Source organism: Procambarus clarkii, chromosome 10 (genome assembly GCF_040958095.1).
Source record: "Procambarus clarkii isolate CNS0578487 chromosome 10, FALCON_Pclarkii_2.0, whole genome shotgun sequence".
Classification (NCBI taxonomy): domain Eukaryota; kingdom Metazoa; phylum Arthropoda; class Malacostraca; order Decapoda; family Cambaridae; genus Procambarus; species Procambarus clarkii.
The window spans coordinates 14,265,254-14,281,047 of record NC_091159.1 but is presented as its reverse complement, the minus strand read 5'-3'; positions in this window follow the sequence as shown (position 1 = coordinate 14,281,047).

The window sequence follows — 15,794 nt, the reverse complement described above, 5'->3', positions numbered from 1 at the left end:
TTTCTCATGTCCAGCTCCAACAACTGCCTCTTAACCTCATCACTGGTAATTTTGAACCCTTCCAAGTCCTACTGGTTTACACACACACACACACACATACACACAAATATGTGTACTCACCTATTTGTACTCGCCTGTTTGTGCTTGTGGGGGTTGAGCTTTGGCTCTTTGGTCCCACCTCTCAACTGTCAATCAACTGGTGTACAGATTCCTGAGCCTACTGGGCTCTATCATATCTACATTTCAAACTGTGCATGGAGTTAGCCTCCACCACATCACTGCCTAATGCATTCCATCTGTTAACTACTCTGACACTGAAAAAGTTCCTTCTAACGTCCCTGTGGCTCATTTGGGTACTCAGTCTCCACCTGTGTTCCCTTGTTTGCATACCACCCATGTTAAAAAGTTTATCCTTATCTACCCTGTCAATTCCTCTGAGAATTTTGTAGGTAGTGATCACGTCTCCTCTTACTCTTCTGTCCTCCAGCGTCGTGAGGTGCATTTCACGCAGGTGCATGCTTGCGTGTATGTGTGTGCTTGCTTGCATATATGTGTGTGTTTTCTTGCGTATATGTGTGTGCTAGCATGTATGTGTGTGTTTTCTTGCGTATATGTGTGTGCTAGCATGTATGTGTGCGTGCATGCATGTGTATCATTAGTACACACAAACTGGCCAAAGAGCCGGAGCTCAACCCCCATATGTACACTTTGGTGAGTATAACAAAATTAAATAGACTAAAAGGTTACCCCATTAAGGTAACGTACTGATATTGACAATTTCATCTATGTAACCTTCATATACAACCACTACGAACCATACAACATACACAGAGAACGATATCTAAAACTTTGACAATAGAACTGATATTTACACGAGCACGGCAGACTTTCAAAGGAAAACTGGCAACATGTCCACGCACTCAGCTTCCAGGTTCAGATTCTTGGAATTCTATATTTACAAAGTTATGTAAAACACCAGTAGGACGAGCGCTACGTGTGGAAAAAAAGCTTGGCTACAGTGTAGATACCAAAAAACACTTTAATCAGCAGATACAGCTCCATTACATAAGGGTGGAGTGGAGTAAACCAACAGCCTGATGGATCAAATCATTCCCAGGACGGGCTTATAGAAGAACTCAGACACACACTCCGTGTATACTGCAAGTAAAATAGAGACAGTCAAGTGAGCACAAAGTCAGTTAAGTAGACAGGTACACAGTCAAGTGGACAGAGAGACAGGCAAGAAGAGAGGAAGGCTGACGGTAAAGCCTTGACTAATCACATTTCCCACAGTGTGGCGTGATAAAAGAATAAACAATACAATTCCCACTCAGTCGTACACATATATATAGATGTATAGACGAGCACTAATATACATACATATACAGACGAGCACTAATATACATACATATACAGACGAGCACTAATATACATACATATACAGACGAGCACTAATATACATACATATACAGACGAATACTTATATACATGTATAGACAAGCACGTATATACATACATGTATAGAAAAACACATATATACACATGTATAGTTCTCACGTCAAAAGCTATACATGTATGTATATACATGTACTGCTCGGATCCCAGTCGAGATCCAAGCTCTCGACTGGGCTGTCCTGTTGGGGATCACACACCTTCGGCCACACCTGCCACAGGCCACAACCTGCTAGAGGCCACACCTGCCAAAGGCCACAACTGCCACAGGGTCTCACCTGCCAAAGGCCACACCTGCCACAGGCCACACCTGCCAGTGGCCACACCACCTCACCAGGCAGGTGGCGAGTGGTGTATGGAGCCTGAAAATAAGGTGCATTACGGTGCAATTTGCCACAGTGCCATAACTGTGGCCCGTGTGTGAGACACGCACCACCACTCCTCCCCCACAAGTGACGGTGGCACCCCTGTTGGCCCTCATGTTAGAACACTGTGGGTTATTTTCCGAGAATACCAGTAAATATTTAAGCTTGACCTACCGTCGTTACAACAGAAGGAATACATGACAGAAACATGACATAATGAGTGCGATTGACAGCGTGACAACAGGGGATTGACAGCATGACAACAGGGGATTGACAGCGTGACAAAACGGGGATTGACAGCGTGACAAAGATCTTCACAACCCACAGGACGAGAACACATGGGTGGAAACTTGAGAAAAATATAGACTCCAAGAGATAACCTTTTTTCACAGCGTTAAGAAAACTAGGAAAATGGAGTATACTAATAGATTGAAGAAGCGAATTCCAGTCATAACATCGACACGTTATAGAAATATTGTTCGGGGATCATTGAGCTAGAAAACCTGCGACTGGAAAACAGGTGGCTCAAGATCTGAAGCTCAATCCAGCAAGCTCAAATAGGTTATCTTCTTGAGGTTATCTTGAGATGATTTCGGGGCTTTTAGTGTCCCCGCGGCCCGGTCCTCGACCAGGCCTCCACCCCCAGGAAGCAGCCCGTGACAGCTGACTAACACCCAGGTACCTGTTTTACTGCTAGGTAACAGGGGCATAGGGTGAAAGAAACTCTGCCCATTGTTTCTCGCCGGCGCCCGGGATCGAACACAGGACCACAGGATCACAAGTCCAGCGTGCTGTCCGCTCGGCCGACCGGCTCGGGTTCGTAGGTGAGTACACACACTGGCCGCGTGGTGTATATTGATGTTAATTAATATATACACCATCAATAATTATTGATGTGTTGTAATGACCTTGTCTAGAGCACCCAGTTCTTGACGTGTTGTTTTTCTCAGTAAATTAGTGAGGCTTTCACATGAACGAGTTCGTGAAGTGACGGGTCCGTTAAGTGATGGGTCCGTTAAGTGACGGGTCCGTTAAGTGACGGGTCCGTTAAGTGACGGGTTCGTTAAGTGACGGGTTCGTGAAGTGACGGGTTCGTTATGTGACGGGTTCGTTGAATGTCGAGTTTGTTAGGTGACGGGTTCGTTAAATGACGGGTTCGTGAAGTGACGGGTTCGTTAAGTGACGGGTTTGTAAGGTGACGGGTTCGTGAAGTGACGGGTTCGTTAAGTGACGGGTTCGTTAAGTGACGGGTTTGTAAGGTGACGGGTTCGTGAAGTGACGGGTTCGTTAAGTGACGGGTTCGTTAAGTGACAAGTCCGTTAAGTGACGGGTCCGTTAAGTGCCGGGTCCGTTAAGTGACGGGTTCGTTAAGTGACGGGTTCGTTAAGTGACGGGTTCGTGAAGTGACGGGTTCGTTAAGTGACGGGTTCGTGAAGTGACGGGTTTGTTAAATGACGGGTTCGTTATGTGACGGGTTCGTTGAATGTCGAGTTTGTTAGGTGACGGGTCCGTTAAGTGACGGGTCCGTTAAGTGACAAGTCCGTTAAGTGACGGGTCCGTTAAGAGCCGGGTCCGTTAAGTGACGGGTTCGTTAAGTGACAAGTCCGTTAAGTGACGGGTCCGTTAAGTGACAAGTCCGTTAAGTGACGAGTCCGTTAAGTGACAAGTCCGTTAAGTGACAAGACCGTTAAGTGACAAGACCGTTAAGTGACGGGTCCGTTAAGTGACGGGTCCGTTAAGTGACGGGTTCGTAAAATAGGATGCATGAGAAATGACGCTTACGTGACGGGATGGTTGGAGGGGGGGGGAGAGGATGGGGGGGGTTGTGCTGGGCCTGGTGTGGTGGGGGGGGTTTGGGGGGGGGGGCTAATGGGTTAGGGGGTTAAGGGGAGGGGGGGGGGCTAGATGGGACGGGCTTACGCTTGCGTATGTGTGTGTGTGGCCCGTCACAGGTGCGATGGGGAGATGGTCGTCAGTGTTGGCCGCGCCACCACCACGACCACACCTCCCCCACCACAGCCATGTTGCCGCTCACCCACACCACTCCCCACTAACCATCACCACACGAGTGGGGCGCCGCCGCCCCCCACCACTATCCTCCCACTGCAACAGTGCCGTGCTTGAGGGCCTATCTCTCCCCTCCCCCCTCTCCCCAAGCTCCCCCTGTGCAACCACTCCTCCGGAGAGCCCCCACCCCCCTCACCCCGCGCGCGCGTGTGTGTGTGTGCGTGCGATATCAACAACAGGTGGAGTCACGGGTCATGTGAGACTCGAGTATCAGGGCTCCTCGCTGCCTCCAGGAGCCACCTGCTACTGTGGGAGGGACAGGGCCGGCCCTCGGGGCGCTGGCTTCAGTAAGGCCACTCCGGCAGGCAGGTCTTGGGGTCATCCAGGTGTTTTTGGAGGCTTGATGTTGGTGATTTTATTTTTCTTTGATCTGAGGGTTTAAGAGCAAAATCCACCATTTGAGGTTTCAAATATTATCATCTGGGGGTTTAATACTGGGGGGGGGGGGGGTTTAGAAAGTGGTTTTGTCACCTGGGGTTCAAAAAAGTTTTTTTACTAAGTTGGGTTCAAAACGTAGTTTCTCCAAGACTGGGGTTCAAGACTGTTTTTACCACCTTGAGTTCAATACAAAGCTTTATCACCTAAGGTTTACGTCAAGGCTTTACCACCTGGGGTTCAATACGAACCTTTACCACCTTGGGTTTAAATCGAGGCTATACCACCTGGGATTTACCAGCTGGGGTTCAAGACGAGAGTTCACCAGCTGGGGTTCAGAACGAGGCTTCACCAGCTGAGGTTCAGAACGAGGCTTCACCAGCTGAGGTTCAGAACGAGGCTTCACCAGCTGGGGTTCAAAACGAGGCATCACCAGCTGAGGTTCAGAACGAGGCTTCACCAGCTGGGGTTCAACTCGAGGCTTCACCAGCTGGGATTCAAAACGAGGCTTCACCAGCTGGGATTCAAAACGAGGCTTCACCAGTTGGGGTTCAAAACGAGGCTTCACCAGCTGGGGTTGAAAACGAGGCTTCATCAGCTGGGGTTGAAAACGAGGCTTCACCAGCTGGGGTTCAACTCGAGGCTTCACCAGCTGGGGTTCAACTCGAGGCTTCACCAGCTGGGGTTGAAAACGAGGCTTCACCAGCTGGGGTTCAACTCGAGGCTTCACCAGCTGGGGTTCAACTCGAGGCTTCAGCAGCAAGACCATGAGCTTCCTCAACTCCCTGCAGCAGGTGATGGCCGGGGTCACCAACACCCTCTCGCTCTCGCCCAAACGGTTTCCCTTCGGCCGAGAGAACAGCAGCGGCAACGATGTGGCCGCCGCCGCCGCCGCTGCCACCACCGTCACCACCACTACCACCACTACCACCACCACGCCGAGCGGCTACCACCACCACCACCAGTACCACCGGCCTGGGGGCACGCCTAACCCACGCCTGGGGCCCAGACTGGTGCCCACGCCGGGAACTGGGGCCGCCCCCCGGCCCCAGGGGCGCGCCAAGAGCTTCATGAAGCAGATGATCCACCCGCCCCCCATGCAGCACCAGCTGCAGCAGCCCAAGAGGGAGCGGCGCCCCCTGCCCGTGCTCCAGTGTGGAGACCGCTTCACCTACTGGCCTGAGTATGACCCCAGTCAGACGTGGTGAGTAGCCTTAACTACGCTATCCTCTAACTGCACTACCCCTTAACTACGCTATCCTCTAACTGCACTACTACCTTAACTACGCTATCCTCTAACTGCACTACCCCTTAACTACGCTATCCTCTAACTGCACTACTACCTTAACTACGCTATCCTCTAACTGCACTACCCCTTAACTACGCTATCCTCTAACTGCACTACTACCTTAACTACGCTATCCTCTAACTGCACTACTCCTTAACTACGCTATCCTCTAACTGCACTACTACCTTAACTGCACTACTCCTTAACTACGCTATCCTCTAACTGCACTATCCCTTAACTACGCTATCCTCTAACTGCACTACTCCTTAACTACGCTATCCTCTAACTGCACTACCCCTTAACTACGCTATCCTCTAACTGCACTATCCCTTAACTACGCTATCCTCTAACTGCACTACCCCTTAACTACGCTATCCTCTAACTGCACTATCCCTTAACTACGCTATCCTCTAACTGCACTACCCCTTAACTACGCTATCCTCTAACTGCACTATCCCTTAACTACGCTATCCTCTAACTGCACTATCCCTTAACTACGCTATCCTCTAACTGCACTATCCCTTAACTACGCTATCCTCTAACTGCACTACTCCTTAACTACGCTATCCTCTAACTGCACTATCCCTTAACTACGCTATCCTCTAACTGCACTATCCCTTAACTACGCTATCCTCTAACTGCACTACTCCTTAACTACGCTATCCTCTAACTGCACTACCCCTTAACTATGCTATCCTCTAACTGCACTACTACCTTAACTGCACTACTCCTTAACTACGCTATCCTCTAACTGCACTATCCCTTAACTACGCTATCCTCTAACTGCACTACTCCTTAACTACGCTATCCTCTAACTGCACTACCCCTTAACTACGCTATCCTCTAACTGCACTACTACCTTAACTGCACTACTCCTTAACTACGCTATCCTCTAACTGCACTATCCCTTAACTACGCTATCCTCTAACTGCACTACTCCTTAACTACGCTATCCTCTAACTGCACTACCCCTTAACTACGCTATCCTCTAACTACTCTCGCCCCCAATTTACACTACCCCTTAGTACATTACCCCCCTCTATAATCATGATGGCTTGGTGCTTTCTGCTGATAATTACCTTACCATACGCCTCCACCCGTCCACAGCGTACTACCCGTCAACAGCACCTCTACAGTGGGGCCCAGGAGCTACACCCCCATCCATAGGCATGTTTATACACAAATGAATTATTAAATAACATTTGCAACGCACTCGTGTCATCACGTCCTGAGCACCACGTCTCTGGCGTGGTAGTAAATCACTGGCCGCTGCCAAGTTCTGTCCTTCCAAGAACAAATCCACAAGGGCTGTGACGAGGATTCGAACCTACGTCTGAGAGTATCCCAGACGCTTCCTTAATCGACTAAGCTACGACATGGTCAAAAGAGTTGAAACCAGAAGTTCTACTAAACTTACTTGGATCCTGCAGCCTCTCCGAGACACAAACCAGGGTTTTACACAACCAATCATATTATCCCCACAACATAACTGTCAAATATGGCCATAATCTTCAGGAAGTTGTATGACATATTTTGAGTATGCCGCCACGGAATGTGGCGGCATACTCACGCCACAGCCTACCTCCTCTACCATAGAAATTCAAAGTGAAAGAAGAAAAGGTTTTCCAAAGCTATGCAACTGGGCTCATTGCACTGCAGCGGGACGGAGCTATGAAGGTATTATTGGGAGAAAGTGTTTGTTGTTGTTGTTATAGATTCAGCTACTGGAACCAAAAGTTGCAAGTAGCACGGGCTATGGTGAGCCCGTAGTGGACTTGCCTGGCACAGGAGCGGGGCTGTAACTTTGAGAAAGTGTTGTTGTTGTTGTTGTTGTTATAGATTCAGCTACACAGAACAAGTTCCAAGTAGCACGGGCTATGGTGAGCCCGTAGCTTACCTGGCAGAGGAGCGGGGCAAGTAGCACCGGCTATGGTGAGCCCGTAGCTTACCTGGCAGAGGAGCGGGGCAAGTAGCACCGGCTATGGTGAACCCGTAGCTTACCTGGCAGAGGAGCGGGGCAAGTAGCACCGGCTATGGTGAGCCCGTAGCTTACCTGGCACAGGAGCGGGGCAAGTAGCACGGGCTATGGTGAGCCCGTAGTGGACTTACCTGGCACAGGAGCGGGGCAAGTAGCACGGGCTATGGTGAGCCCGTAGTGGACTTACCTGGCACAGGAGCGGGGCAAGTAGCACGGGCTATGGTGAGCCCGTAGTGGACTTACCTGGCACAGGAGCGGGGCAAGTAGCACGGGCTATGGTGAGTCCGTAGTGGACTTACCTGGCACAGGAGCGGTGCTGTCGAGAAAGTGCCAAGCCATTACGACTATATAGCACTTGGAAGGGGTCAGGATAAGGATTTGGGATGGGACGGGGAGGAAGGAATGGTGCCCAACCCCTTGGACGGTCGGGGATTGAACGCCGACCTGCATGAAGCGAGACCGTCGCTCTACCGTCCAGCCCAAGTGGTTGGGCGAAGACCAAGGGAACTAGCCTCACCACATTGAAGGAAACAAAGGGAGATATGATAACGATCTTCAAGATTTTAGGGGGAATTTTCCACTTTGAATAGAGAAGTAGTATTGGAGGAACAGTAGAAGTTGAAGCGATAGAAGTCTGTTACTGGAGGTCATTGTTGTTACAAGATGAGCGGATTGATTGTAAATGTTGATGTAACAATTCCCGTTAAGGTATACGTCCTTTTGCCCTTCTGTAACTCATTTTGTACTACCGCTCACAGGATGAGTATGGGGTGCACAATAAACAACCGCTCACAGGATGAGTATGGGGTGCACAATAAACAACCGCTCACAGGATGAGTATGGGGTGCACAATAAACAACTGCTCACAGCATGAGTATGGGGTGCACAATAAACTACCGCTCACAGCATGAGTATGGGGTGCACAATAAACTAGTCCCCGCTTGTGGCAACACATAAGGTGAAGAAAACGGGAAACCTGGAGACATAACTGAGTCACAGAAACGTCAGAAAGAACTTCAAAGGAACCCAAATATGAGTATAGTGATGCCAAGGAAAAGAACCATTGGAGTGGTCGCAAGGCGGGACGTGAGAGCTGACGCTCGACCCTGTAAGCACATCTAGGTGGGTATATACACATACTAATACAGTACAACGTAACCTTTCATAAGCAAAACTTGAAACTAATTTGGCTGAAATATGATGACTGCCGATTTTCTGGTGGTAGCCGGCTCAGTGGTATTTTGTATGCAGACGATGAGTCACAATAACGTGGCTGAAGAATGTTGACCAGACCACACACTAGAAGGTGAAGGGAGGACGACGTATTTTGTATGTCTGGATCATGTGTGTGAGTGTAAATACCCTCCCTTCAACAATGTGCGTCTGCGTGTGCGTATATGCACATGCATGTAGACGGTCATGTCTCCAGTGGGTGTTAATTTCATGCCAAGCAAGGGACAGAACCTCTCTATCTCCCCTTAAGGTTCCCGCGTGAACCCAGCCGCCATATTGGAATTGTTGGTAAAGTAATTCGAGGCTTCATTACCCCCTCGGTGTTCACGAGCTTCGCCGGGTGATGACAGCTGGCCACTCTGACTCGTAGTGCGCCGCCACTGTTACTCGTCCAATCACGACTCTCCTTAGAGGCTGTGGAGGCTTTAATCTATGGCTAATGTGTCATATAACCTAATTAACAAATAGGAAATAACGATATTTCTGTCCGACCCGGACCCTTGTCGGGTCGTGACAAGGAAAGAAGTGAGGCAATACAACGCAGGAGAGAAGGTGAGGTAAAATGAGGTGAGAAGGTGAGGTAAAATGAGGTGAGGAGGTAGGTGGATGTGAGGAATAATGGTGATGGTAATATTCGTGAGGTTAAAGTAGACGCTGGTAGTCGTCAGGTCTGCTTTGTAGTGGCGTGAGTTATCACACACTTGTTCAACACGTGTTCGACACTTGTTCAACTAGACCACAACTGTGCGTGGACAGTCCGTCCTCCAAATAAAGATCCAAAATCCATTCCATGCAACCGCCAAACCCAATGTTTATGAATGGAAAACGGTTTACACATGACTCACAACTGCTGATGTTCGAACACTTCCGGAACAAGTGCTTCACTGACGAATTTTGTTCGAACTACAACGCTGTAAACAGCCCGTCCTCCAAACAAAGACCCAAAAGTGATTCCATGCACCCGCCAAACCCCCTGTTTATGAATGAAAAGCGGTTTACACACGACTCACAACTGATTTCGTTCGAACACTTCCGGAACAAGTGCTTTACTGACGAATTTTGTTCGAATCACAACGCTATAAATGCTTCACCCACGTACTACAAATACAAATAATCGCCAACAGAACCTAAACACCTAACCTAACTTATGCCTATATATGCACAATATGCTAATATAATATAATATTAATTTATACTTGCGAAAATTCCCGTTTTGAATGAACAGCATGTTAAAATTGATGAATGCGTCTGTGGGGTTGACCGCTGAATGTAATGGACTTGAGTCGAGGACGGGTTGTGCATGTAGTCACTTTTGGTCTTGGTTGATGAGGACGGGCTGTGGTCTTGGTTGATGAGGACGGGCTGTGGCCTTGGTTGATGAGGACGGGCTGTGGCCTTGGTTGACGAGGACGGGCTGTGGCCTTGGTTGATGAGGACGGGCTGTGGTCTTGGTTGATGAGGACGGGCTGTGGCCTTGGTTGATGAGGACGGGCTGTGGCCTTGGTTGATGAGGACGGGCTGTGGTCTTGGTTGATGAGGACGGGCTGTGGCCTTGGTTGATGAGGACGGGCTGTGGTCTTGGTTGATGAGGACGGGCTGTGGCCTTGGTTGATGAGGACGGGCTGTGGCCTTGGTTGACGAGGACGGGCTGTGGCCTTGGTTGATGAGGACGGGCTGTGGCCTTGGTTGATGAGGACGGGCTGTGGCCTTGGTTGATGAGGACGGGCTGTGGCCTTGGTTGACGAGGACGGGTTGTGGCCTTGGTTGATGAGGACGGGCTGTGGCCTTGGTTGATGAGGACGGGCTGTGGCCTTGGTTGATGAGGACGGGCTGTAGTCTTGGTTGATGAGGACGGGCTGTGGTCTTGGTTGATGAGGACGGGCTGTGGTCTTGGTTGATGAGGACGGGCTGTGGCCTTGGTTGACGAGGACGGGCTGTGGCCTTGGTTGATGAGGACGGGCTGTGGCCTTGGTTGATGAGGACGGGCTGTGGCCTTGGTTGATGAGGACGGGCTGTGGCCTTGGTTGATGAGGACGGGCTGTGGCCTTGGTTGATGAGGACGGGCTGTGGCCTTGGTTGATGAGGACGGGCTGTGGCCTTGGTTGATGAGGACGGGCTGTGGTCTTGGTTGATGAGGACGGGCTGTGGCCTTGGTTGATGAGGACGGGCTGTGGCCTTGGTTGATGAGGACGGGCTGTGGCCTTGGTTGATGAGGACGGGCTGTGGCCTTGGTTGATGAGGACGGGCTGGTATTTGCAGCGTCGGGGAAGAAGCATTAACGAAGATGCGATTCGAACATAATAAGTGAGTGAGCACTGTTCGAGAAAAGTTCGAACGCCATCAGGGTCATGTGTAATGAGTTTTAATGATGGGCCGTTTTGACCCAGCATTTAAACACATAAACTAACATCCAATGACGAACAAATTGAGTAAACACTAAGCTTTATTAAGTATATCATCCCCCCCCCCCTATAGTGCTAACTGTCCACACAGTAGATTATCACTTGGACGGTGAACGCTATCAGCTAATACCAGACAACCATTAACAGTAGTACTTCGTTTATTTCAATATGTAGTATAAATTACGCTGTTGCAGGGCAACAGTGAATGCCTAGAATTAATATATTGCATTGCAAGTCAATAATGGGTCAGCCAAATCTTCCCTCCATTATGGAGAGGAAAACTCATCACAACACGAAATAAATCGGGGGATCTCGGGTTCGATTCCCGGGCGGGGCAGAAATGGTTGGGTAGCTTACGGGCAATTCATGCCTGTGCCACCTCTTGGGTGGCTTAATCTTCATCAATCAATCAATCGGTTGGGCAGCGCTTCCTTTCACCTAATGAACTGTTCACCAGCAGTAAATAGGTACCCGAGAGTTAGGCAACTGTCGTGAAGGGTTGTATTGTGGGGAGGGTCAGCAATTCGACCTTGGGGCAATCCCGATATATATTCACAGGCTTCCTGTCCCCCGGGAAAACGAGTTACGTGAGGTAGGTATCATCTTTAGGTTTTCTTGAATGACGATGATAGATATCGGGGCTTAGCGTCCCCGCGGCCCGGTCTTCGACCAGGTCTCCTTTTTTGTTACACATCCCCAGGAAGTAGCCCGTAGCAGCTGTCTAACTCCCAGGTACCTATTTACTGCTAGGTGAACAGACGCATCAGGGTGAAAGACACTCCCCATTTGTCTTCGGTTCCACCGGGGATCGAACCCGGAACTACGAATCCCGAACGCTGTCCACTCAGCTATCAGGCCCCCTAACACCATGAGCTGGACCGTGGTGTAGCTACCAAGTGACAGTGTAAAACAGCCCATCGGCTGAACACAAACCATCCGGCCCAACCAGCACAAACCATCCGGCCCAACCAGCACAAACCATCCGGCCCAACCAGCACAAACCATCCGGCCCAACCAGCACAAACCATCCGGCCCAACCAGCACAAACCATCCGGCCCAACCAGCACAAACCATCCGGCCCAACCAGCACAAACCATCCGGCCCAACCAGCACAAACCATCCGGCCCAACCAGCACAAACCATCCGGCCCAACCAGCACAAACCATCCGGCCCAACCAGCACAAACCATCCGGCCCAACCAGCACAAACCATCCGGCCCAACCAGCACAAACCTGTAACAAACTAGGCTGTTGTAAGAATTATCCAGAGTGGTTTATCGACAAAAGAGAATGGGAAGCTGAGCCGCATGGTGACCTGACCCCCAGGGGAATTCGCGGTGGAAATAACCGACGCTTTGTTCATAGCTGCGTATAATGAATCATCCTATAGTATTCAGTAATTTAGAGAAAATTAGCCTTTATTCATTTTGCATTAAAATTGTATTGTATAATAGTACTGGATACAATATCAAGAGTATTCTAATTATTGAGTTTAAGTCACCATCAGTGACGTCACGAATCAGATCTAACTTTTAAGGCGGAGTGACCGGCGGTCATAGGTCAGCAGGGTTGACATGTCTAGTATTTCTCAAAGTTCAATTAACCATTTTGGGGATCGGGAACAGCTCTGCCGTTAGATGTTTGTAATTTAATTCAGTAAAATAATTCAACCAGTCTGGATCAATTAAGTACAACAGAGGTTAATTGTTATAACTTAAACCTGGCTAGTAACTTGGTAAAACTTTGACTAGGCGGAAGGATACAATGTTCTAGTCTGGGCTAGGCCAGACGAGGACAAATCAGTGTGGTCACGGAAGCAGCTGGGAGAGGTCAAACATCTTACCTCTCCCCGAGACCAGCCCAACATCTTAGCTGGAAAATATAGAGGTATAGTTGCTATGGTTATGTATAGAAATAGTCTCATTTGCCATTCAGGTCAAGTAGGGAGTGTTAAAGTGACAGGGAGTGAACCTATTTAGATTTTGTTTTAGTTTTTTTTCTTTTAATAAATTAAATTTGTTAATATTTTGCATTTCATTATTTCCATGTGTTTTATGTGTATACTTGTCCTGGTCACGTGGTCCACACGAGGCAGAGTTGCATTGGGCGCCGATTCTAACATCGGATCGGAATTCATCATCCCCATCTAATTAATTCCACACTCAAGTTTCCGAGGTTATAAACTACTAGTGGGGATCAAGCCCCAAGGTTGATTAATTAGCGTGATCGATCCAGACCTCGATCATTGCTCTGTGTAGCTGGTCTGGTGGTGGCAGCGTAGAGGCGACTCTAGGGTTTTGTTCAGAGCCTAGGTCACGTCATACTGGGTGTAGAATCCTAAGTCGGTCAATCGTCTTAGGACCACGTGGCGTGGAGTTGGCTTTGGTAAAAGTTTTGGAGTCCCTTGGTAGAGAATAAAAAAGTAAGAATACGGGTAGAGGGAGTAGAAGGAAGAGAAGTAGAGAGAGGAACACAAAACCAGTGTTACAAACCATCCGGCCCAACCAGCACAAACCATCCGGCCCAACCAGCACAAACCATCCGGCCCAACCAGCACAAACCATCCGGCCCAACCAGCACAAACCATCCGGCCCAACCAGCACAAACCATCCGGCCCAACCAGCACAAACCATCCGGCCCAACCAGCACAAACCATCCGGCCCAAACCAGCCCAACACAAACCATTGTAAGTGGCTTGGAGAACGAGTGTAAGACAGTGGATGGTTCCTTTTGGAGAACAAGAGTCGAGCTTAGTACCTGAACGACCTCCCGCTTGACTTCACAAAAGCTGTTTGCCTCCTTGCCTTGAAGTGTTTTCGGGACTTAGCGTCTCCGCGGCCCGGTCGTCGACCAGGCCTCAGGTGGGGTATTTACATGGTGTTCGTCAGCTTTATCTTAAAAGTTTACAGACTTGATATTGGGGTTTCGGGTGAGCAGGAGAGTCAACAAGAGTGGACAGGAAAAATGATTTTGGGAAGAGTTGAAAAGAATGAATGAAAAATCTTAATTCACTGTATTGGCTAAATTTAGGCAGGTGTTGGGGGGAAATATGTTGATAAATTAATCTTCAGAATGTTTAGCATATGAGGGGTAATTTCCACGCTGGGTGGTGACGGCTGTGACGGGTTGTGACGGGTTGTGACGAGCTGTGACAAGCTGTGACCGGCTGTGACGAGCTGTGACGTAGAGGGCGGAAAACCGGGAATTAGCCAGCTAACCAAGTTTCAGAATTTCTTCTTTAAAATATAACTGACCATTATGTTAATATTCTCAGAACATTAATTAATTCCCGCTGTTGGGGACAGAAAGCGTGTATATATATATATATATATATATATATATATATATATATATATATATATATATATATATATATATATATATATATATATATATATATATATATATATATATATATATATATATATATATATCTATGCACTTCAGGCTTGCATCGAGGTTCGTCTCCCCCCCCCCTTCCAAGGCTGAATTAAGGATGCAACGCCACAACAGCTGCTTAACTCTCGGGTATTTACTCACTGCTTGGTGAACAGATGCATTAGATGAAAAGAAACGTGCTCAATCATTTCCGTCCCAGCTGGGACTGTAACCCAGGATGATCGCCGAGTGTGAGATGAAAAAGAAGACATACTGTACAACGAGACCCAAATGGTCTAATATTCCCTGACTTTCCATGTTTTATTTTTTATTTGTTATTATTTTTATAATTACATGCCAACGGCATGCTAGAACAAGACAATAAAAGAGAGGGGCAGGGAAGCACCACCACTAAACGAAGCTACGGAGCCACGTCCACACTACAGAGGACACCACAAACACAAGAACATGTTCAATAAACCATTAAACAAAAACACATAAACAAAGCAATCAGCAAACGCACAAAACAAGTAACAACAAAATACACAGGACCGGAACCAGTACACAGGAAGCACAGGTAACACAGGAACTATGTTAGTCCGAGTCAGACACAGGGGTCATAGGTTATCTTGAGAGGATTTCGGGGCTTAGCGTCCCCGCGGCCCGGTCCTCGACCAAGCCTCCTTTTTGTTACACATCCCAGGAAGCAGTCCGTAGCAGCTGTCTAATTCCCAGGTACCTATTTACTGCTAGGTGAACTGGGGCATCAGGGTGAAAGAAACTCGGGCCATCTGTTTCCGCCTCCACCGGGGATCGAACCCGGAACCTCAGGACTACTAATCCCAAGCGCTGTCCACTCAGCTGTCAGGCCCCTTGTATTGTACATATGAGGATAATACTTCCGAGGATACACTCGACAATATCTCTTCCAAAGAGCCCAATCCTCCGGAGTAGGACGCCATGCCAGTCACTGGGGCGAAGCATAAAGGACGGAAGGCCCTCCACATCCGAAGACGTCAGCCCCGACTCAATACGCCACTGCACAGAGCCCGACACCACGACGTCCTACGGGCGAGCGTCCTTCCGGAGCACCACCACCAAGTCTCCGCTCACACCTCCAGACACACCAGGGGTAACAACCCCCCACTCCGGGGAGGCCACAGCCGGGGAGGCAAGGGACGGGGGAACTCGGAACTGGCACGGAGGTCTCCAACCCTGCAGCCGCCTCCGGCATCACCACCAGGTACCACCACTGCC